The 25,142-nt window shown below is 36.7% G+C and overlaps 1 long non-coding RNA gene across 2 annotated transcripts in view; it reads left to right on the top strand.

Moving 5' to 3' along the window:
* The first annotated feature begins 1,186 nt into the window (after nucleotides 1–1,186).
* LOC128852855 (uncharacterized) overlaps nucleotides 1,187–25,142 on the top strand; it is a 65,124-nt gene continuing 41,168 nt past the window's right edge. For both annotated transcript variants that reach the window (XR_008450945.1, XR_008450944.1), the window contains exon 1: nucleotides 1,187–1,568. This is a non-coding gene — a long non-coding RNA (uncharacterized LOC128852855). The remainder of the gene's footprint in view (nucleotides 1,569–25,142) is intronic.

A 25,142-nucleotide genomic window follows, 5' to 3' on the forward strand; every position in this document is an offset into this window, starting at 1 on the left:
GTCTATAAATAGCTTAAGAGGGTGAATTTCAAAGAGGAAGAAGCATTGTTTTAAGGTGGACTAGTAGAAACAAAAAGATCTCCTGACACCCAGAGCCAGGCATAAGCTGCTCAATAGCAGCCTGTATGTAGTACTAATGCCAGCAGTGCAGTCTGTCTGTGCTTGGTCTTGCAAACGCCACAGGAGTATAATGAATTTACTATTCCAGAATAGTTATTCTGGTAAATCTCCAAGTATAGTCAAACCCTTCAAATGCTAAATTGGGCCCCAAGTTCAACAGTCCACCAACAGGAGCCACATGCTCAGGGTATTTAGAGCTACACCAAACAATGCTCTGGAAACACAAAAGAGGAAATAAACCTGCTAGAGAGGAGGATAGACAGTAACCCTGACAAATCTTTCATACTTCTACTTTCTGTGGTTCTAGGAAACGTGTATATGGGATTTGGGAAAGGCCTTTTTAATAAGAGTTAATTGGAGAAGTATGTCACACATGACTGAGTACCGTTTCAAATTACTGCTCATGCTGGCATAACTAAATTAGGCAAATGACAGAACATGAAAATAGGGAAAAACGAATCTTCTTTCCTCCTCTTTAATCTTTATGGTTTCATGATTCTCAAAATGACCAAATATAAGCAATTATAGGTTTTATGGAATTTGTTGCTACTCTCAAAATATTATTATGACTGCATTGTAATATTCCCCAGAGATTTAACAGTTCTGTAAAATCTATTTTCTGTTGTCACTTGAGCTATTAGGCCAGGCTTTGGAACTGCCGGATTCATTTGTCTGGCTTATGTGATGCAAAAGATCCAGTTAAATGACGCTGATAAAGCCCTTTCTGGGCTTAAAAAAAATGTATAATAAAGAGAAAATAACCACACTTTTGCAATTCAAAATAGAGTTATTCCTGTAAAAATCATTGTATGGTCTGTAATACTGTGAAAATCATTGTACTGTCTGTACTCTAAAAGTCAAGTCCCTGAACCTGAGGAAAGTCATTTCAGTTTCTCTGTGCTGCCCAAGTTAACTGCAAGCATTTCCTGACACACAGAGTGCAGGCAGAAAAAGGAAAAACGTCGACTCGAGAAAAGCACAGCTTCCAATCCCCACCCACCAGCTTCAGTCAAAGCGATGACTTCAGTCCCTTTCTTAACTAATCCTGCCACTGTAAAATCCTACAGTCATTCTTCCACACATAAAGGGAAAACGGACTCACTAGGAGGACCTAGACTCTTTCAGCTTGAACTGTTAACCAATGGTGGAAATGCAAGAATGCTGAAGTTGTGCCTTCAGAGCCAATAGAGTGGATTTGTGTGTCCCACATGACTGTGTTTCCCCAGTCTTTCACATGGGCAGTATTTAGTTCAATTCAGAACTGCAGATAGTATAGCATGCAGAGCAGCAATGGGATGTCTGAGCACAAGTGGCTGACTTCCAGGCGCCTTCAGGAAGCACATTTGTACATTTCTCCTGAATTAAACTGGGATTCTGCACCCTTGACATGTTCCTTACCTCCTTGTCTCTGCAGGAGGAGACAGTGACCTGCATAGCACAACAAAACTGTGAGTACGGTCTTTTTATTTTTATTTTCACCCAGAAAAGAAAATATCTTAAAATTGTCAAAATGCTGCGTGCACTAAATCGATTATTATTTTTTCTGATGATATGAAAAAGTATCTGAAGTGCTATTCAAATTCAGGAATATTTCTTGCATGCTTCAATAAAAGAAAAAAAAAAATTGTGGAGGGGTGCAGGGGGTGGAATAGAAAGAGAGTTATCTTCCAGGGCAGTGCCTGCATGCTCGCTGCATGCCATAGTGCTTCCTGACATGCTGCTTTGTTCATAAAAAAAAAACAAAGACAAAAAGCCCTACACATGTATGTTGTTCACTTTTATTTGTACTCTGTGTCTAATCAGGCCTGATCTGTCCCTAAGGGGAAAAAAATAAAGGCAAAGTTTAACTCCGCCAGCAAGGGCAGCCCAGACTTTCCAGACATCTGACAGTTATTATAATTAGCTATGAAAGACAGCAAAGACACTTTGGGGCAAATAGCTCTTAGATTTGGAACAATGAAGTCGAGCAAGGTTCCCATCCCACCCCTTCCACGGGGGGAGGGGGAGAGGAGGGCCAACGGGGGTAGCGTAGAAAAGGCTTATGGCTGGACTGAAAAAACACAACTCGTATAATATATGGGCTTGCTCAGCACGAGGAGAGGCTTTTTCATAACCAACTTTAAGTAGCTCTAGATTGCAGCTCGCATTCTCTGAGATTCCTGGTCGGGTGGGAAGGGCTCTTAGCAGCATAACGTCAGAAGGTCGGGGTGGCTGGGGCAGCGGGGATGAAGGGGGCAGAAAGAAGAGAATATCCATAGCAAGAGACATTCAATTGCTTCCCAGAGCTTTGCTTGCCAGATCTCCTTCAGCCCAAGTTGCTTTCTGGGCAAGCTTTATGAGAGTTCTCAAACAGAAGCAACAGACAAAGCAGAGCTGGTTTGTTGGTTTTTTTTTTCTTTTTTTTTCTTCTTCTTCTTCTCTGGAAAAGAAATTGAAACCAAATGGATAACTGTATAAGAAGCACTGATTTGTATTTTTGTTCTTTTTTCTTCCCCCCCCCCCCCCCACGTGTTCATAAGACCTTTAACAAGATCTTGCCTGCACACTTCTTCCTACCCGCCCCCGCCCCTTCCAAAAGTTAGATTCTGAAAACTACCATCAGAAGAGAAAAAGCAAAGACAATAGAAATCTGACTCGGTCCTGGCTGGGCTGGATGTCTAATAAAGCATGAAGTGAAAACAGTTTCTGAGTGAAAGATGAGCAGTCTGCTTTTGAAAAAAAATAAGTGCAATAAGGCGAAATTGTTGAAAGACTCCAGACACTACTAATTATAGCTTAAATAAATCTTCCTGGACAGATGTTTGCTAGCTCCCACTGCGGGGAAAGGGACATTAAAAGAAGCATTTTTTAAAAAAGGATTTGGCATGAATTTTTTACATATGATTTTTTTTTTTAAATACACCATTTTATTCTTTGTCTGCCCTCCTGTTATCTCCCCCTCCCCCAGCCGCCGCCCACTGTGAGCTGAGACACCTGAAGGCTAGACATAATGATCAACAGAGCGCTGCGCTCGCCTGTCTGGATTCCAGCCAGATTTTTTTTTCCCTCCACAATCAAGGAGCCTGCACGCAATGCACGGCAAGCCCCTTGCTCTGCTATGTGCAGATCAGACAGAAGTCTGAACCGTGCTGCAGAAAGATTAAAGACAAACACAAGCCTTTCCTCCTTATGTCGACCAGGCTCAGTTTCAACTTCATTGTGATTCGCCAAAAATATGACATGAGAAACTTTGTAAATATCTAAGCGCATTAATGTACAAAACATGCACATATGTGCGCAGGCTTTCCAACGCAGTGGAACTGGGGGCATCTACTATTTCCCATTTTATAGTGATTTCTACTCTAGCTTTACGGTAAATGCAGTGTTTTATATTAAATTCACAGATCTCTTGCATAATTGCCATGTAGCTCACAAATACTACGTAAAGATTTTCTATATGTATACAACACTACATAAAGGCAAATAGCTAGTGCGCAGAGACCTGTATCTGAAAGGCAGTCGAACTGAAATGCTTGAGCATATTTAGGTTTAGAGCGATTAGTAGGATCTCCTAGGCAGTTTTGTGGCAGTTTGAAACAAGGCTGTAGCAAAATGCTTTGCGAGTAGGTTGTCTTCAAATGAAAGAAGGGGAGCATAGCAGGGCACTGTTTCAGTTAGCTGGCCCTGCAACCCTCGGCCTTTCCGTTGCCACAGCCCAGTGGAATTGCTATTGGCCCAGTGTCATCGTGCCAGAAAGTTGGTCTTTGGGAATGCAGTACTCCCCAAAATAGTTGTGCTCTGTTTGGTGTGGCTATGGGTGGGATTAGCAGAGATATCCAGCAAAAAGGGAGATTCAAAGCATTTAGTCTATTTAATTTTTAAATGTATGCCGTGCGGACCCATTTTCTAAAGGTGCTTTGGAATTACATTGTCCTATGATGCAAGTTATGCTATGATAAAAATGATTAATTTTTGCTTTTTAATATGGACTTGGTGTGAAAAAGACTTACAAGAAAATACATTTTTATGCACACATGCGCATACACACATGTATGCCTCTTTTAATTTAGTCTCTGAAAAGGCTCAAACTATATTTAAATCACATTAACAGATATCTTAATTGAAAGGATTTGCTTTACCTTTTTTCTTTTTAATATTGCTAAAACACTGTTAGAAAGGGAAACCAGCTTATGTATACCATAAACTTAGTCTTAAAAAAAAAAACTTCCTTTCCAAATCGCAGCAGAGACATACAAAGAAAAGGTTGCATGTAGTGGCAACCATATTCACAGGCAAGATAAATATTCTGGAAAGGAGATTTCAGAGAAAGGAAGAGAATTAATTGAGACCTGCAATCAGATTTGTATCCCTGTATTTTAAAAAAATCAAAAAACCCAAAAAGCCAAAAACTCAAGGGGTTTAACACTTTTCTGAAGGATATTTTATATGCTTTATATGAAATAGACAAGCTAACTCAGCACAATGGTCGTGTAGAGAAGTATATACTTGTAAATTACACATATATGTATATACACAAGTTCACTAGTATTAAGTGCTAATTTCCTTTCTACTTTTCCTGGCATGTTATGCTTGAAAAATAAAATGTGCGACTAATGTTTCACAAGGGTATTTCACAAATATATTTCAAAATAATGCCTGCAGCTGCTTTTTGAAGTGCTGACTTTTGTTTTCTTACAGTAATGACAATAAACATCATGTTTTTATCCATTTCCTAAAGACTGAAATCCTACGCAAATTGATTCCTTTAAAGTCAAGATGCGATTTACACGCTAGGTAGCGTTAGAAAGGATATTTCAGCTGGCAATGTATATATGGTTTGTCAATGCAAAAGTAATGACTAATCATATAAGAGTTGAGCCTTAAAGTTGAGCATATGAATACAGGGCCCTTGCCTGCATGTTTAGTTCAACACTCTTCTCTCTGTAAGATCTTTTGGTGTTCAGCTGCTCTGACTGAAGTAGGTAGGAGATATAAATACCCAGTATTTTTGCAAATATGGCATTATCCTCCAGCTGCTCCTGTCCAAGTCTCTAAGATTCAGAGCTATGCGTTTTAGATTTTTACACAAAGAGTTTATTTACGTCAATGTGAAAAATTCTGACGTGGGGTTTTGCTGACTTCTTTAAACTTTTAAATAGTTGATGTTGAAACAAAACAATCATGGAAGATCATGCACATTTATGACTCCATTACGTAAAAATTTGATGTCTGTTATAGCTCATCTCTTAACCTATGGCCTCCAATTAGTTGTGTAAACTCCGTGGTTTCACTTACACAAACTTCAAGTTCTAATTTCTCTTTTTAAACACTTTTCTGCCCTCTTTCTATCGTGCTTCCTCTGTTGAATCTGCTTGCTTGAGCCTTTCCTGGTTCAAGCAGAAGTGCAATTTTCAGTCATAAACACAAAGTGCTCAGGAGCACTTCCAAAACTTTCAAAAGATTGTCTGTTTCGCTTATACCTTTACACAGAAGAGGTAACTTGAGAGCCTACCAGAAACATAGGCAGTCTCAATAAGCTAATGGGTTCAAATGGGCTCATGCATTACAGATAGGAAGAGAACTGTGCATTGCATTTTTATAGATAAAAAGCAGAGTGTTTTAATGTAAACAGATTTCTGTTTGATATTTTGGCAAACTGTTGCAAAGACCAAACTACGGCTGGGCCAAAATGACTTTCGGCATGGTACAGTTAGACCAGATGGCCACGTGTTCTTTTCTTATTTAGATGAGACTTTTCCTTTCAATAACATCTTTCTTCCTGACCTGCTTAAAAATTCCAGTGAATGAAATCAGCACAGGATTTTCAATTCTAATTGACCATGTGCAGAGGAAGGGCCAGTAGAGAAATCAGTAGGGCCATTGTAAGGCACACTGAATCAATCTCCCCTTTGTCCTGAATCTTATCTAGCATGAGCAAAAATAATTAAGAATGTTTAATTTATAATATTTATAAAGCAGCAAATGTTGTTGCGTTCAGGCAAAAATCATTGCAAGTTCCTCTTTTACAAATGTGTGTAACAAGGAACGCATGTCTGTCAGACACCAGACACAGAGGGACTCAGCATCATCTCATTGCCAAATGTTTAAGAAAAAGAAATGCAAACCCTCAAGCAAAGAATGAACAAAAAAATTAAAGGTGTGGGTGAATTAAAGCATGAGCTGCCCTGCCTTTTCTAATTAAGTCAGAAAAACTGAAAAACACAGTACTTCTCAAATTAAAAATATTTTTTTAAAAAGTCAGAAAAAATTAATTTTCCACTGTCCAAAATTCTCACCCTCAAAACACTGGTAATCTTCAATTGCTATTAATTTGCTTACACATACATACCCCACCCATGCTCCATAGGTTGGTGATCAGGGTCTCACTTGCGTCTGTGTGATCCACATACAAACTGTATGTCACACACAAACATTACGTATGGACACAAGCAGACAGATATCGTTAGTCTTGCCTACTTTTTTTTGGATTTAGTGAGCTATCTGTGGAGTAATTTAAGAATATTTTTTGAGATATAGTGTGCAAAAGATGCACAAGATCCTATTCGTACATCTACTTAGCCTGTGGATAAGGTAAGTGGGTAAAAATGAATTCTTCAGAAGAAAAGGTGAGGAGAAAAGACCACCTGAAAACAATACACAGCAGGTTTAGTTGGTTTTTCTTTGTTTTGGGGTGGGTTTTTTTTTTTTTTTTTTGAGGTGTGTTTTTTTTTTCGTGTGCTTTGTTTTGTTTGTTTTTAATACAAAAAAACCAATTGGCAACATACTTATTATTCCTATACTATTCTGTAAAAATTCCCTCTATTATTCACAGTTTGGTGTAACATTATGCTGAAATGGTTCATGGTTTCGGATTATGACTATGAGCTTGAATCAAGAAACAACCAAACTGCTCTGGAAAATAATTTCTGGAAAAATAATTATGAATATGGCTTCAATAAGATATCTATCTTTTCTTCAGTTGAATCAAGTTTTCCTTAAAACTCTAATCACTTTTAAAATATAAAGTGAAAAACAATCCAGGACAGAATGCAGCAGGGAGCACAGACTTTGCTATACGTCAAGCGTGCGGTCCAAGTAACATGTGCATGACGAAACATGCCTGAGAACACGAAACAAAGTACAGACTTTGGGACTGGCCAGGCAGACGTGGTAAAAGGCCCAGTTTCACCTCTCCAGCAAGATGCTTTGTAGCCTTGGGCAAGTCATTTAACTGCCTGGCTTCTCATCTACGTCACATGAGTGGAATTCAAGTTTTGAATTTGTGATTATTATTGTGATGTTAGCATTGAGATACCACAGCAAGGGGTACTGAAGACACCTCAGATACTTGAAAAGAACATAAAATTCCAGAGAAAACAATAGTCTTTGTTATTGTTGTTTTTATTGTTATTAAATCAGGTCATTTTTGGTATGGTGTTTCTGTAACCAGACAAGATACAAAGCCTGTTTCTCAAGAGGTTCGTGTAACTCAGTTCTAGCTTAATTTTCCTAAGTTTTTCATGTACCTGAACACATTCACTTTTTATTTTTTGCTAACATGCAACAAAACATCAGAATGTAGGATAAATGGAAAATACTACTTCATTTGTAATGAAGCTCTATATTCAACATAAAGTGCTGTCATGCAAGGCCTAACTCAAAAATGCTGACTGCTGTAGAGTAATGGCTTATTTATCAGTGTTCCATGGTACCAGTGAGACCAATGGTGGCCAAAATGCTGCACTGTGTGACCAAGAGTACCAAACCTGAGCCCTAGTCATTTACCTCCTCCAGTATCTGTGCATCAAGACTCTGATCTTGCAGTGACATTGAACATACTCATACTTCTAAAGCCTGAAGGTGATCTAGCAAAGCACTTCCATGCTCAAAGTTCAGCACGTTTGAAACATCATGCTGAAATAGGTCTTTAATTTCTACAGAACTCTTTGCCATGAAAAGCAAATACCTTTGCTGGGTTCTGCTGTCTTTGCTGTTGGTCATTACGTCGTGCTTCCAGTTTCACCTTTCTGTTTCTCTTGACGGTTCTTTGATTCCCACAGTTGAACAGACCGAGTCAGAAACCCTTGGGCAGCAACTCTAAAAATCACTGTTCAGAAATTAGTGGGCCTGAAGATGATCGTGAGATTTCACACGAGTTTTTCAGGTCACCATTTTGTGACTAACAGAAATGATAATGTCGCACAAATGGAACTGAAAACTTTCAGTTTTTCAGCCCACTGAAAAAAGTGGGCAAATATGAGGGATGTCAATGCAAAAGTAACAAAAAAAAATCTTGCCTAATGTTTCTAATTATTCTATATTCATGCACGGTATGAAAGAAAGACTCAGATTTACATTTATCTTTTTTCAGTGCTGTTCATTAGTTGTAAAAATTAATTAAGAAAAAGGCATCATGGTAGATCTGCTGGTCTTCTCAGTGAGTTTGCAGAAGGGGTGGGGTAGTGAGAAGTGAGTGAAAGGGAAATAACCTGCGTGGAAGTATGGCCTCATGCAGTGCTCAGAATAAGGAGAGGAAGTCAGCAAATTGTGCATGGTTATATGCAAGTGATGCGCTGAATTTCACCAATCTATTTTTATTGTCAAGAATCCAGAATACATTAGGAGACTATCCAGTCTCTTAAGCCATGGGATCGGGATAATGGGATCAGATAATATGATTAAGATCAGTTTTGTTTCATGAGTTCATCTAGTAGGTGTAATAGATGCAAAACAGAAAGACTTCTATGACAGGAGTACAAACACCTCATTGTGTTTTACCTCTACATTTTTCCAATTTAAAGAAATAATTGATGAATAGTGGATTTCTTTTTTTTTTGATTAAAAAAACAATGGCAAGCAAGATGGTTGTCATCTTGCAGAATCCCAGTTGAAGTTGGATTCATCTATCCAAGTAAATAAGCTTGGAAGTTGTGAAAACAAATTTTATACTATATCCCATAAAATATTTTACATAAAGTTAGGTTAAGAAGCATCAGAAAAAAGGATGCATTTAAGTTGTTTGCAGAGTTTGATTACTGTCTTTTTTTGAGAAATAAAAATCTGGTGATTTCCCCAAATGTCTTATGCATACACTGAGTTTGTGCTACTGTTTAAGAATTAATTTCTAGTTAATTTCAAACCACTTTGGAAGGCGATAATTTGTAAAAAAAAAAAAAAAAAAAAGGATTTAAAAAGGTAAGTAGTCTAGTGAAAGATAATAGTGAAGAAAAGCAGCTCCCAAGGTTGATTTAGAATATGAAAGGGTTAAAATTTCAGATCTTTATGTAAGAAGTAAAAATGAAAGGAGAATTAAAAAGGGGGAGAAGGGGGGGAAAGAGCTAATCTGCTGGTGACTTGAGTGTATTTATGGATTACTATGTCCTGAAAAGAAGAAAACCAGAGTTGTAAGATGACACTGCAGGGGTTGTCTGGACTTTTCACCGAGTGTAAAGTCTGTTTAGTCAGTGTCTTAATGCCTAATGCTGACCTTTGCCCTCTTCACTCCTCCCTGCTCCAGGTGCAACATTTCTGCAAGTGCTTTAGCATTATTGGAAAGTTTGTGCAGGTTTCACACACTGCAAAGTGCCCAGCATTTCACACAACATCCGTCACACACACCCAATATCAAGGCTTAGAACACTTTTCTTATCTGAAGTACACACAATGATTTGTTTTACACTTTTTCCCTGCATTAGTTATTACTGTATTAAATTAATAGAAACAAAATCTTCCTTTTAGGGGTATACTATTTGCATAATTCGATGCAAGATACAGGATTAAGTTTAAACATGTTGCATATTCTGAGCACTGGCTTAAAGCAGGAGTATGCAACGTATGCCAGCAATGCTATTGATCTCTCTTAAATTTATTCTCTTTGCAATGGAAATTGGAGAAAAAAACAGAAGGCATTGCTGCAAAACAGCCAAGGTACTCGAACAGATTTTTCTAGGAAATAAATTGAATTCTGATACAATTATTAATTATATTGGGACAGACAAAAAATTTAAAGAAAAACACTACAGTTTTACAAACCAGTAATGTAAAGAACTAAACTACGTAAGGTCTATAAATGTTAATTCTTTTTTTACAAACATAAGGAGTGTAGTAAAATGTATATTAAAATGCTATAAGGGGTGTAGTAAAATGTATATTAAAATGCTATAAGGTCTACAGTTGTCAGTGATGCAGATAATATAAAAGATGGCACATGCAGATGTAATGTTTATTCATATATGCCTTATATTTAGCAGTTGGTTGCTAAGATTTTGAGGGCTTGCAATTTGACTTTGCTGGGGAGAAAGTATAATCTGGGTACCGTTATCTTGGAGACCATTACTAATTTTGTTTTTCCAAAAAGCTTGTGAAGAGTGTTTTCCGTCACTGTGGGCAAGGAACACTTTTTCCCCATTTATAATATGCTGCAGCACTGATGGCTTCTTCAGATGTTGACCTTGTATTTAAGAGTTTTCCACCACATGATACTATGTACTAAAATGCACTCTGTGCAACTGCAATATAAAGCTTACTGGAAATAACAAAACTGCACTGCACTTTGTGATCTATAGCAGCTAACTGCGCCTAAAGAAAGTTTAGAAAGTATGATTCAGACATTTAAAACCTTTAAATAACTAAAACTGACTTCCCCTACACTCCTTCCCCTCTGAGCTATATTGTGAAATGTTCATTAAGCTGAAGGAAAAGGAAAGAGGAAAAGGATGGGTTTGGAAGAGGTGAATAACAGCAGGTAGTCTTTATGGAGAACCTTACTAGGTAGAACTGTCTAGCCAAGACAACCCAGGGTAACACCTCTTCTAGGCACAGCATTACTTCAAGGTGAGACTTTCATAAAAAGAGATCTCATGAGGGTTTACATTTAGGGAACGTCCATGACAGAGATGTGTTTGGTTCTGGACTAAAACATTTGTTTATTGGATTCAGCTGTGACAACCAGGCTACAGGATACTGTGTCTTTGTAAAAGACTATTTTATGATTACCCCATGACATCTACATATAAACTGATTTAGGCCATCTTCATTATCTAGGCAGTTTAAGGGGCTCAGTTTTTGAGTTTTTTCTTCGAAACAAAATGAAAATACCCTTTACTTCATGAATCTTACTATGCTAGTTTATTCTAGGAATAGGCATGGGTCAAGGGATCAAAATATTTTGGGAAGTGCCCTGAAACAGTTGCCCTAAAACAGTTGTCTTATGTTCTTTGATTTAATTTGTAATATTTGGACTGCAAGAGAATCACAAAAAAAAATAGAAATGTTGTTTATTGCATGACTGACTATTTCTAGAGCTGGGTAGCTTTATCTCAGCACAAAGAGTGCTCCTGTTCACAGTGCAGCTGCTAATAACTCATTGACACTTCTTGTATAAGACTAGGGTACAATTAGAAGTCAAAGCTTTAAAGCAACCTGCAATGCAATTATTGTAGTAAGCTATGCAACTGGATTTGATTTCTAGCCAGGCTGTATCTCTTTGCTCCTGACACTGTTTACAAGACATCTTTAGTGCAGGTGGTACTCTCCTTAATTCCACTGAAGGTCAAGTGTACTTGTCATAATCATATTTTTTGCACAGCTGAGAATTCAACTACTTCTGTAGACTGAAAACAGACATTGTTTCTGTGAAGGAAACACATAGCACTGAAGACCTGGACTTGAAATAAACAGAATGGTGTGATTTTTCACAATGTTTTCTTCTACTATCTCATCAAGATCATCACTTTTTATATATCAGTGGAAACAGCCCTTTGATTCCTTGTACTTAAAAAATGTCAGACTCCTGTGACTGTAAAAAGTGATTTCATTTGCTTTTCTTTAAGTTGCTACTATGAATCTTTTTTCAGGACTGCAATCTGAGATGAAGTTCTTGTAATGTTTGCAAATTACTGATTTGTCAATAATTTGCAAGTATAAAATCAAATAAAGCTGATATTAGTCATGTTTCTAATTTAAGTAGACAAAATTATGAATTAATATAGTCTTCTGTTTTGGAACATCAAAATCATGTCTTTGAGAGAAGACTAATATAAGACTTATTCTATGTAAATTCTAAATGGATTTGTTACAATTGTTACACAAGGTACAATATCTAGGAAAAAAAAAAAGCATGGTAGAAGTATTACACTATTCTTGTGTCTTGATTCATTTATCCTTAGGAGTTATTAGTCCCTTCTACATGCAATAAGTGCACCTATAGTACAGGAAATTGCCCATTGAAATGTCTTTTTTTTGTGTGAGTACACATTTCCCTCATCCTGTAACTTACAATCATTCCTAAAGCTTTCACTACACATTTTACCTGAAGAAAGGAAATTAAAGCACCCCTCCCCTTTGAATTGTGCTTGGTTTTAAAGTTCTTTTCTATGCCAGTTGAAACAAGCCATAACCCTTCCCCCACCCCACCAAAAAAAAAAACAACCCAGGTGTCTCCTTCTGTAATTCTTATATAATACTTCAGTCTTGCATAACACTTAAAACCAGATTTCTTCCAGTAAGTGACTATATCATAGACATGGAAGAGAAGAAATCCTTCATTCCAGATCCTGTGCACCACCCGGATCAGAGCTCGGGTGTGCTCCATAGCATCAGTTCACAAAATTCTAAAACTAGGGACAGATTCCTTTGTGAACTCCATTCGCTGACGAGCTGTTTCTTACCCATCTCTTCTACCCTCATCCAACCTGCTTCTTTAAACCCCTGTACCCTGAGTTGTTGAGTTACTCTGCACAAAGTGGTCAAGATGTAAAGATATAAAAATTGGAACACGTTACCATAAATATGAAATAGATAGAATTGGATTTTTTTGAAATTTTACCTAAACCATAAAACCAAGTAAAATATTGCCTTTTTGTAGGACAGTTAAGTTTCGAAGATATATAAATATTTTTAGGAAGAAAGATTAGGACTTCAAATCTGCATTTCCATTATTATTGGAACATTATTATTGGAACACCAAATAACTAACTATGTGGCAATCGAGTTAGTCTCTCTTTCATAATTTTTCTACTTGCAAAATTTGTGACAAATTTCCTCAAAACACTTAATCACAGAATCACAGAATCACAGAATCACAGTACAGAATTAATAGTACAGTAAAGCAAGCATTGTCTCACAAAATTTCAATAAGTCAAAATATGGGACATGTTTGCTTCAGTCTTGGGATTTATTTGACATTTTGTTTTTAAATCTAAGATTTTTTCCTCACCTCATTGGTGATTCATGTACTTTATGCTTTAGTTTTATTTGGTTTTTATTATTAAGTTGCCCTGTCTTATTTTATCATTAAATCCACATTTCAATTCTACAAAACAGTTAATTAAAAAAAAAAGAGGAAAACAAATCCCTTTAAACAATATCCTCCACCAGTTTTGTACATATATTCAGGGAATAATGCTTACATCTTACATAACTTCATTTAAACATTCATCATGACTAATTCTATTAGTGCCAGTATTCTAGCTGAATTTTTCAGGCTCAGTGGTAAAATGTGTGTAACTTTATTAAGACCTTTTCCATGGAAAAAAAAAATATTAAAATCTATTGGTGGCATCAATGAAGGAAGTGAAACCCAAGCTACTTGAAAGGCTGATGAAGCTCATGTCCTTTTCAGAGAGGAATTAAGAAGTTTTTGGCTGAACGACCGGTTTAAATTTGTACAATACAAAAAATCCTCAACTTTAAGAAAAAGTCAAAGAAAACAAGGACTAACATTAAATGTGCATCAAGTTCATGAATATATTTCTTGGTTTGAGTTGGGTCCCCAAGGGATCTGGCACTACACTTGTACCCACGTAGGTCGTTTTGCACAGGGGATCACATTTAGCATCATCCCAGCAGGCTTCGGTGGGTTAGGACTCCCTTGTGTGTTTCTAACAAACGTGAAGACCCCTGGTGGAAGGAGAATGATGCTTTGCATACACAGATAATGAGAACATCGAGGCCATTGATATCACCAGAGGGACTTGGCTGAATTCACAAACTTTTTATTGTATTAAGACCTAGTTCTACTTTGTTCTCCTCCAAAGCCTCTCTGTTGGGCAATGCACTATGTGGTGCCTGTGCCTTGTCCTTTTCTTCCCTTTTTTGAGATTTATAAAGAACAAACAGCAAAGATTTCCTGCTAGATGCCCTCAGGATTCACCACGTGTTTTGGACATTGCAAAGGGAAAGCAGACAGTCAAGAAAATTTGAGACTTTTATGGGAGAGGGGGTTATCGCCTTTGGCTACAAGATCTTAATGAGCTTCCTGGTCCTTTTTAACTCGGTTCTCTACAACAGGAGGTGGCAAGCATAGCGAAGACTAGAATTGTGCATCCTCTCCTTGCCAAAGATTTGTCATCCAGTATTTTTAAATTTAGAAACTTAGCTTGGCTGGCATTTCTTCTGCTGCACAAATGTAAAATAAGTGAGGTTAACATAGCATGAAAGAGAAATGTGGAGTATACCTACTTCTCAATTGTTCTGTTTGAAAACTCATACTCAATTTCATAAGCAATACTGAAAAAGGCATTCTGCATTGAAAGATATTGGGCATTCTTCATTATATGAGAATATTTCTGCACGAAGACCTTCTGTATTGTTTTCCATTTCCTTAAGAAGGCCCCAGACTGTACCAGCTGTCTAAACATATTTACAGTCTCTCCACACTGCTGCAAGCCCACTGTAGTGGGAATTTGTGTAAGGGTCAAAGGTAGCATAACTAAAGAATTTTTGGTTTGCTGTTTTTTTTAAGACAGGAGAAGACAGCCATGCATTTTCTACAAACATAGCTATGCATGTAGCTGGCTTATTATAGAAACATTTGTTAATCTAGTTTAGAGATGTAACCTTTCTGAGCAACTGCTAACCATTTGATTTTTTTTTTTTTTTTGTAAATTTGGTGCGTGCCACATTCTGCAGCTTGCTTTGACTTACCTACTTTGCTCTCTACTGCCCTCTTTTTCCATTTTTTTTCTTTGTAAGATACTTGTTGAGCCATAGAAGTAAACACTGTATCTCTTCGCCAAGTTAATTTAACTTTTAACTGCCTGTTTAAGTTGGGGAAAAAAAATAAACTCTTCAGATCAGATGGTATATCCACATCTGAATCCAGGAGCTAGGATGAAATCAGACCAAGATTACCTAAAAACAGTTAAACAATTACTGAATAATCAATATGATGTATTTATCGCTTGAATTAATTGCTTAAAATTTGATAGTTAATTTCTTTTCTGAAATTGCTATTTGGAGGATCCCTCCCCCATCCTCCAGGAAAGACATCTGGCTAGCACTGAATGGAGTTTAGCGTTTGAACATCCCATCTGGTTTCATCATGTTAGCACATGATTCCAAGTCATTCAAGAAGTATGAACAATAGATATTGTATTCCATATAGTGCTATGTGCATTTAATCTTTAAAAGATGGTGGCACTGTAAAACTCAACCTCTTAGTTAAAAGTCAAAATGTTTCATGTGCTGAAAACTTATTTCCCATAGCATCAGAAAAGTGTCATATTTTATCCTACTCCAAGAAGGACAGGCAGATGTCTCCCTGATACGATGCCATTCCCATTCTTACCTATCATAATACCTATCTTGATAAATCAAGAATATATTTCCTAAACATGGCTGTGAAAAACAACATTAAGACACATTTTTCACAAGAATACTCACTATTTTCATTCCCAAATTACTTAAAGATTGTTTAAAAACAAATGCAGACATCTGTTATGAAGCAAATGGAAGTTGGGCTCCTTTGCCTTCCAAAGCTAGTAACCCTACCTTTCACTGACATTAATACAATTTACAAAGTCTCTCTTCAAAAGACACAATGAGTGTTTTCTTCAACAGACCAGCACTAATCACAGTGATGCTTAAAGAATATCTAATTTTCTCTCTCCTCCTGACTAAAAAAAAATCAAATTTCAATTAATAATATTTCTTATTTAAAGGTTTTTGTATTTATTTCTTCATAAGGATGATTGACCCATTGTCCTGTAACACCGATCTTAACAGATTTTTTTTCTGTATTTATTAAAGGATCTCCAGTAGAAGCAAATATTCGATAAGTGGCTTGCTATGAAAAGTTAATAGAACTGATTTCAGACTAAACATATTTACAGACTAAAAGAGAAACAGAATCTTCAATACTTAAGCAGGTATCTTAAGTGTTTGCTAGCTATCCTGTAAGCCTTTAATAAATTTATGTTGCTTCATTTGAGTGTTTGGGAAAGTAAATGGATGCTAGGGAAGAAAATACAAATTTGGCAGAGAAATGTATTTTAATGGAATGAAGCAAGGCAAATATGCTTTAAAATTTACACAACATGTGGATCATGTAATTTTTACATCAGACTGCTGAATATCAACTCATATTTTATTTTTGTAGTTAAGATTCTAAAAGATTTGGTTCCTCATCAGAAATCTCTGGAACTGGACCAGGGAGAGGGACTAGTTTATCCTCAAAACTGTAAAGCTAGAATCAAAGCTGTGTAACAAGATATTATAGATTTGGCTGATGAGAAAAGACAAAGAGAATTCTGTGGAGGCTGATAAAGGAGATTAAATTCCACCGTCCAACTTTTTCTGGACTCTGCTGAAGTGTATCCTTTCTTTAGTGTCAATGTAATTACCAGCGATCTCTCAGGGTGCAGTAAATTAGACAAAAGTGAGCAAGAAAAGTGAAGAATTTAATGACAATGAGATTTTCACACCAACACCTAGATCAAAAGTATGTAAGAAGCTACTGATGATGCTTAAAAGATCACTTTGCATTGTCTGGGAAATCTGTTTACCCACTGTGTTGTTTCAGTTGACAAAGCCTACGTAGAGGATCAGGACTACTCAATTTGAAATGCAAGGGGCAAAGGAGGAAGAGATGTACTCCGGTTTAGTTTACAGAAGCGAATGAGTTCCTCGTGGGATGAACTGTATAAGTTGACAGCAAATCTGTGTTGAAGGTTAGCTGTATCAGTTGGAGATTTAATTTTAACGTACAGAGATTATGTAGACTAGTGGATAATGAGGATTCAACAGTATCAACTCTAGCTGATTACAGCAGGCAAGATACCGAACTCCCTAATTCGTAAGAACCTATGAAATTCCAGGTTGGAACAGACATGGGCTAATTTTGGTGTTTTTAACATAGCGACTCACAGTTCCTATCATCTCTAATGATTAAATCATTAATATGTTAGTGACTCTGTTCATTGATGAACACTTTGCTTTACAGGATTAAGAGTACTGTTCCTTTCATTTGGTAATACTTCTATCAACTCTTTTCAAGTCATTCTGGTTGAGTACTTCTTCAGCACAGGTTTATGCAAGCTATAATGCGCAGCCTGTATCAGAAAGTCTTCAGAGTTTGTTTGTCTAATTCTAGTACTCTGTCTAGAAAGGCATTGCTTTCAAGTACACGAAACCTATTAATTGAGTTTCTTATGTTCGCAGACACCAAGTCTCCAAAATACACAATACTTTTCTGTCTGTAGCTATTAATACAGAAAATATTAGGTGTCTCCCTCCATCATCTGAAAACCTGAATTACTACAAGCACTTGTCATGCACTGAACAGAAAACAGGACACTGAAAAAAGAAACTTTAGGAAACCCAAGTCCTAAACAGAGTCTGTTTGAAGGCACTTTGAAAAGATTTTAGGTTTCTGTGGCCTTAAGACATGAAAAAATGTGCAAGATATTGCTTACAAAGAACAACTGAAAAAACCTGTCTTCTAGAATTTAGGTAGCTGGTTGAATCTTTTTGGTTCCATACAAGCATTTTCCACAATTTGACTTTTCATAGTGGAAACGTTTGACTTTAGACTAGACTAGAGTTACAGTTGGTTCTACTCAGTTTCACTTAAAATGGAGCAAAAGAAAGATATCGCAAGAGTTTCCAAAGGAGACAGAATTCATCCAAATGTCTTCCTGCAAATTAGATGGTTCTGGCCTAGCTAGGCAACACAAACTTGATGCCAAATGATCCTTAAGAGGATTAGCAATACATCCATACCCAAGAGGGCAGTAATACAGTGCCTGATAGAGCTCTCGTTATTACATCAGTTATTCTCCGCTTTGAGAGAAATTGTGGGATTTTAACGATAATTTAGTTGTTGAATGGAGTAAGGAGTGTTTATTTCCTAGAACATTACATTCAATCATCTGTCTCCTACGTATGATGTTTAACTTCATAAAAAATATAATACTTTCATAGTTCTATTCTGCATTAGCAGGGGAAGAGTATTTCAGCGTTTGATTTAAGCTTCAACTTTAAGAGAAAAATAAGTGGCTTTATTGAATATATGTACTCTTACTGGATATCTACATAGAGCTCCCACCATTAACAGAAACTAAAGCTGGTCCTAATATGAAGCCTTCTAAGGAGAGTATGAGTTTTAAGGAGTTTGGTTATTTGTAACTCACGGCAAGCCTTGTGGAAGTTCTAAGTGCGTTATGATCCAAACAACTAAATTAAAACTTAAGTCTCTTCTCCCTTCGTTAATGCAACTAAGATATTTGTGTACTACATTCATTTGAAATCTCATTCTCTTCCCCTTGCTAATACAATCTTGTTTTCCACATATAAATGGCAAAGCTGCCAGTTGGGGAAGTACATGTGCTGAAATGCAAAGGAAAACAAGTAGATATGTCTGCATGTATTAACTAGAAGTCAGAGTATTGTCTAGTGCAGCTGGAGTGAAAAGCACTCAAAAAACCCCTAATAACAACTCCAGTCTTCATAAGTGAAAGATTTTGTGAACTAGTGTTACATTCCTTACTATATCTTATTTCTTGTTTTTAAATATTTGTTTTCCTTCTTACACTGATTCAAACTCTTGAAAATAAAATTGTATCAAAGCTATTAAAACAATAACAAAGATATAACAAGGCATTTTATCAAATTATATTATTAATATCAAAATTCTCTTCATTCATTCCATTACCTCTATGGGTTAGCTTTTTAGTTTCTTTTAGCCATATGTAGAACACAATTCCAGCAGAGACATTGGAATTTCATTAAAATATTTATTAAGTAAAACCTAGTAGTATCGATTGAAAGATTTTTCCATAAAGATTCCCTTTCATCTTCCTGGGGAAGGAAAGAGCAAGTTAGTGCTGAATCCAGTTGGAGACCCAGGTTCTTCTGGACTTGCATTCCAACTTCAGAATGATGTAATATAAGAAATTCTTCTTTGATTATTCTCTGACTGTCAGGCTGTAGAAAGGTACATTGTGATTATTTCCCTTTATTCATTCTGATATAAAAAAACGTGAATTGGGACTGCTTGGACACTGCTACACAGTTACAAAGTAACCTAGGGAATTCAATATGGTATGTCATGCACACAGTTGTGTAACAGCCTGACAACCTGGCAGTAGTAATCTAGTTCAGGATACTTATGAAAACAGATGAAGTTAACAAAAATGTAAACCCCCATATGTCCTCTCTCTGTATTTGTCCAGGTACTCTAAGTATTTTGCCTATCTACAAGGTCACTGTATTTGTTGAGCCTCCTAAAATAAAACTATAACCATAATTATATTTTATTCAGCCTCCTCTTTGGTTAAGAATGAGAGACTTGGCATAACTAAATTTTGTGGGGTCTGTAATCTCCACATCACTATGCTGCATTCTCCTCTCATGAAGTGCCTGGCATATTCTTCTGCCACACTACTCAGTGTAAGCTGCTTTTCTGTAATTTGTAGACCACTTCTGTACTGGACAGTTGTCATTTTTCATTTGTAAAATCAACTATATGAAGTGATAGAACTTTCAGAAATGGAAAAAATGTGTCCTACTTTTAACCTAACAGAAAGTGGCATTTCATTTTATAGCCTTACCAGTACACTTGTTAGTAATGTGATGTGATGTGTCATGTTGGTTGAAGTGAATTTATTTGCCTCAAGGATCAAGTGCCACTTCTCACCAAAAACGTAAGAAGATTTCACTTCATGTTTGACTCCTAATTCACAAATAGTGCATCTTTGAATATCAGCTTTTCTGTCAAGCTGGAAGATGGTGATTCATGAAATTAAACTTCATGTGAGGTTGTACCACTTTTAAGGAAAATTCTTTCGGAAAACATTTCTGATGATTAAAAGGGAATTTGTAGTCCAAACTAGATACATTGAATCCAAAATAGCTGTTTCCCATTCTGCAACAAATCAACTATTTTGGACAGATCTTTTCTTTCTTCATAGATTTCACTGAAATTTATTGTAGAACAGAACTAGTGTTGAACGTAAAGTTTTGTGGGCTGGAAAAAGTGAGTTTTATGCTTACCTGTGATCATGAAATATTTATCAGTTTGCTAGTTAAAAAAAGGGAGCAATGAATAGTATACAGTGATTCATTTCTCTATATGAAGGGCTCAATAGGAGTTAGCAATCTGCATTTGGTGGTCACGTGAATTTAATGTATTGAGCCGTGTTACTTTATTTCACCCTCATACATACGTAACAATAACATGTGTTCCCCCTAAGTTATTTAGGGTTCGATGCAATGGGCCAGAACTACCATAAAGTTGCTTGGCAGAATTAACAATCCAAGTTAGAATTAAATGCATAATTTGTGAGGAACTTCTGCAAGAAATCATACACTGCAACAGTACCTACTGCATAACTTCTATTAGAAAACTTTTAATCCGTTTTGGTCAAGTGCAACTACTTATGTAAACTTTTAAAGTAAAATATCATGTAAAATGATTGAATAAACATAAAAATGCCGTAACTGATCCTTCTGAGAGTTAATTTTAGTCATAGAATTACCGTATCTCAAATGCAAACCCACTTTTTAGATATTTTAAAGAGAACTGGAATTGTTAAAGAGGTAAGCAAATTTATTCATGGGAGGGGAAGGATGACTTTTTGGACTTTGATTAGTCCAATTTTACATGTAAGAGGAAAAGGAATGACAGTCAGCTCTGTATTTAAAACAATTCTTTTGCTACCAGGAGATTCAGTCATCACATATGTGATACCTGGAACAAACAAGACAAGATAAAGACTTTCTCAGCCTCTGCTTATGACCAGAGCTAAGCAAATGCATAGTTGACAAAGGGCACTTGATAAGCTTTTCCCAAGTCTTTGAAAACTTCATTGTAATATTGTAGATGACAAGGCCTAAAAGATCTTACTCTTACTGAAATGCATCTTCAACAGCTATAAAAATTATGGCAGGCTGCCATTTTCTGAGTCATGGAACTGCGCTGTTTGGCTGTCAGGCATTTCAGCGGACTTACAGAGAAACCTCCCAAGTTTCACAGGAATTCAGCAGAATAGCCTAGTTATTACCGCAGCCTTCACCTTCTGTTTTAAATGGTTTTAAGAGGGCTCAGTATATTCTTGAAACAAAAAAGGTGAATGCTTGAAAGAATATGTAAAGGTTGGTGTGTTTGAGGTGTGAAATGAAGAAAAAAAATTCTAGTAAGTACCAAAACTGTATGTGTTTTGAGCTATCTTAATATTTAAGACAAATCTATTAAAAGAAATTTATCACCATGAATCATGTACTGCACTTGCTTTCATTGTTTTTCAACACTAGCAATTTGCCTTAGAAGATAAAAAAATGCTGGTTTATTAGAGTATCATAAAAACAGAATATTGTCCAGAAAAATATATAGGTTTTGGTTTTTTTTTACAAAGAAGAAAACCTATACATTTAGGAAGGTTTCTATCAGTAAAAGAGAGCTATGCAAATATTTTACAAATATACATCTTCTTATATATCTTGGTAAGTGCAAGCCAAACATATGGCACTTCTTTGGAATAAAAGGTGAAGATAGACTAAATTTTTTTCTGGGCTCAAAGTTGATTTGATGTGGAAAAAAACCAACCCACAGCAGCAAAATTTGCATACACCCTACGTTGGTATACTTCACATAATTCTGGTAATTTAAGTTATTTTTTTATTACATGGATTTTTATAGAAGGGTCTCTATTAACCTTCTATAAGACAGAAGGATCAGTATAACAATTTTAAAGAAATAATCGATAAGAAGAAATATAATTACACATTTAAGAGCAAAATTACTTTTAACAGTCAATTAAATAAAGTAACAGAAGGACCAAGAGCTGGTCTCATGTCACTAAGAACAATCTGTGGTTTTTTGTCTAGAAGTGTGCAAAATGCAGAATCATAGCACTCTTCTTCAATGTCAGAACTCAGTGTCATGAAGTACAATGTTTTTACTGGATATAGAATTATTTAAAACTTTTTCTAGTTGAAAGAATTAAAATGAACTGTTAAAACTTCTTCAATGAACCAACGTAACCACACCAGGCCATAGTATCTGCAGAGGCAGTAATATTTTCCAGAGTATGCGCAGTTCTGCTCTCATTATCAGAGTAACTTTTGATGGAGGAACAGAACCAAAGCACAAATTCTTTCAACCAACCAAGACTCAGTGTAAAACAATATATGCCTCCATAGGTTTTGCTTCCCTCCCAGCTAAGACCTTATGGCAGGTGAAGAATTAATTCTGAAAGTAAAACAAGATAAAGAATAAACACTGAGAAATATTTCATGTCCTAACTAAGGCATGGAGCTTTCACATGGTAATGTCTATATATATTAATTTAATTAATAAAATTAAAGTAATACATGCCATACTACTCCAAAGCAGGACTTGCTACATGCACCAAAATATTATTTACATAATGGAATGAAATTTATTTACTAAAAATTTCTGATTCTGATAGTACAATTTGTATATTCATGTAATAAGTTTGCCATGTCAGCCTCACTTCCTATACTAAATTTACTCAAGGACAATGTATTGTATAGATCTTGACAAAAAAAAGTGTAATGTCTGTAGCAGTTTTATTCAAACAAAGCTCCCTTCCTGTAATATAAATGAAGACTTCCACTACACCTATGTCAAGTATACAGGCTAATAAAAGATGAGGACTTGAGAGAGAGAGAGAGAGAGAGAGAGAGAGAGAGAGGAACAGAGAGACAGAGAGAGAGAGAGAGAGAGAGAGAGATTTTGGCTAATTACCAAAGTGAATAGAACTTGCTCTTTGTGAGAATGGAAAATTATCCCCATTCAGGAAAAAAAGCAATGGAAGACGAAAGTATACTTGACCTTTATGCTGTGCCCATAGATACTTTGCTACAAAACAAAAAAATCCACTTATTTAACTGGTCACATTATATTTAGGTTACTTGGGAGAAATAATGTTTCTGGAGAGAAACAGTAGTTTTAAAAACCTTTATGAGAGTGTTGAAGAAAACAAACAAAAATCCAGTTTCATCATCACGTGCTCCAATCTCCCGGCTTTAAAAAAAAATACAAGTAGTTTTGTGGTTAAAGGAGTAAGAACACCATACACATTGGTTTGATGAATCTGAGCTTAAACTAGGACATCAAGAAATAATAATAGCAGCAGATATTCCCTTACTCCTCTGCTGGGAAAAAAAGATGCTGCTCCTGACTACAGGTTATTACTTCCTCCTCTGACTGACAGTGGTGCACATCAGTTTGAGTCTCTGATGGCTAAAATGGATATTGATGAAAGTTTTACTTTTCTTTTTAGATTATCATTATGCATAAAGCAAAATAGCTTTCCTTCCAGAACCAGCATTTCTTTCACTTCTTTTGGCATTACTACTGTCATGATAGAGAGAGCACAGTGAGGACTCTTCTCAAACCCTTCTGGGCTGTATGACAGAAAGAAAGACTTCAGGAGTGTTCTCCACTTGATAGCATCAGCCAATTCTTTCTGCTGAAATAAATGCTGTAGTAAGTGTCTGCCACTTCACAGAAAATCATAGAATCATAGAATCATTAGGTTGGAAAATAGCCACTGGATCATCTAGTCCAACCATTCCTAACGATCCCTAAACCATGCCCCTCAGCACCTCATCCACCCGTCCCTTAAACTTCTACAGGGAAGGTGACTCGACCACCTCCCCGGGCAGCCTCTGCCAGTGCCCAATGACCCTTCCCGTAAAAAATTTTTTCCTGATGTCCAGCCTGAACCTCCCCTGGCAAAGCTTCAGGTCATTCCCCCTTTTCCTGTCCTCTGTCACTTGGGAGAAGAGCCCAGCTCCCTTCTCTCCACAACCTCCTTCCGGGTAGTTGTAGAGAGCAATAAGGTCTCCCCTCAGCCTCCTCTTCTCCAGGCTAAACAACCCCAGTGCCCTCAGCCGCTCCACATAAGACTTGTTCTCCAGCCCCCTCACCAGCTTCTTTGCTCTTCTCTGGACACTCTCCAGAGCCTCAACATCCTTCTTGTGGTGAGGGGTCCAGAACTGAACACAGTATTCAAGATGCGGTCTCACCAGTGCTGAGTACAGAGGGAGAATAACCTCCCTCGACGTGCTGGTCACACTGCTTCTGATACAAGCCAAGATTCCATTGGCCTTCTTGGCCACCTGGGCACACTGCTGGCTCATGTTCAGTCACTGTCAACCAGCACCCCCAGGTCCTTCTCCTTCGTGCATCTCTCCAGCCACTCTTCCCCCAGTCTGTAGCACTGCATAGGGTTGTTGTGCCCCAAGTGCAGGACCCGGCATTTGGCCTTGTTAAACCTCATGCCATTGGTCTCAGCCCAGCGGTCCAGCGTGTTCAGATTCCTTTGCAGAGCCTCCCTACCCTCCCTAAAAAAAATAGTAATTTTTAAAAATCCTTTAGTGTTAACAGGTATTTTCTGTTCCATATTTTACAAGCAAGAAACCAAAATTTGAAATATTTTTAAAAATTGAATCTCTAAAGTGAATACCTTTGAAAATTAAATGCGTGAACTCACATATCCTATTCACAAACCCATAGTTTTTATTACCTGCTGGCAGCCTGGAACATTTTTAATTTTGCACTGTTTGTTGGCATCCTGTAGAGCCACTGCACACAATACAGTGAACTTTCCAAGAGCCAGCCAATATTAGTCATGGTAAAAGTAACATTTCAGGCAAATTCTTTAAATCATTATCCAACTGCATGCATCTTCTTTCACACATTTACAGTAATTTACAGTATTTTCAGCAATTATTAGTTCATTTAAAAGAAGGATAAATGGGAATGCCATCTTTAAATTGCATGCCAAATTTAGGTT

This window comes from Cuculus canorus, chromosome 8 (assembly GCF_017976375.1).
Source record: "Cuculus canorus isolate bCucCan1 chromosome 8, bCucCan1.pri, whole genome shotgun sequence".
In the NCBI taxonomy this organism is placed as follows: Eukaryota; Metazoa; Chordata; class Aves; order Cuculiformes; family Cuculidae; genus Cuculus; species Cuculus canorus.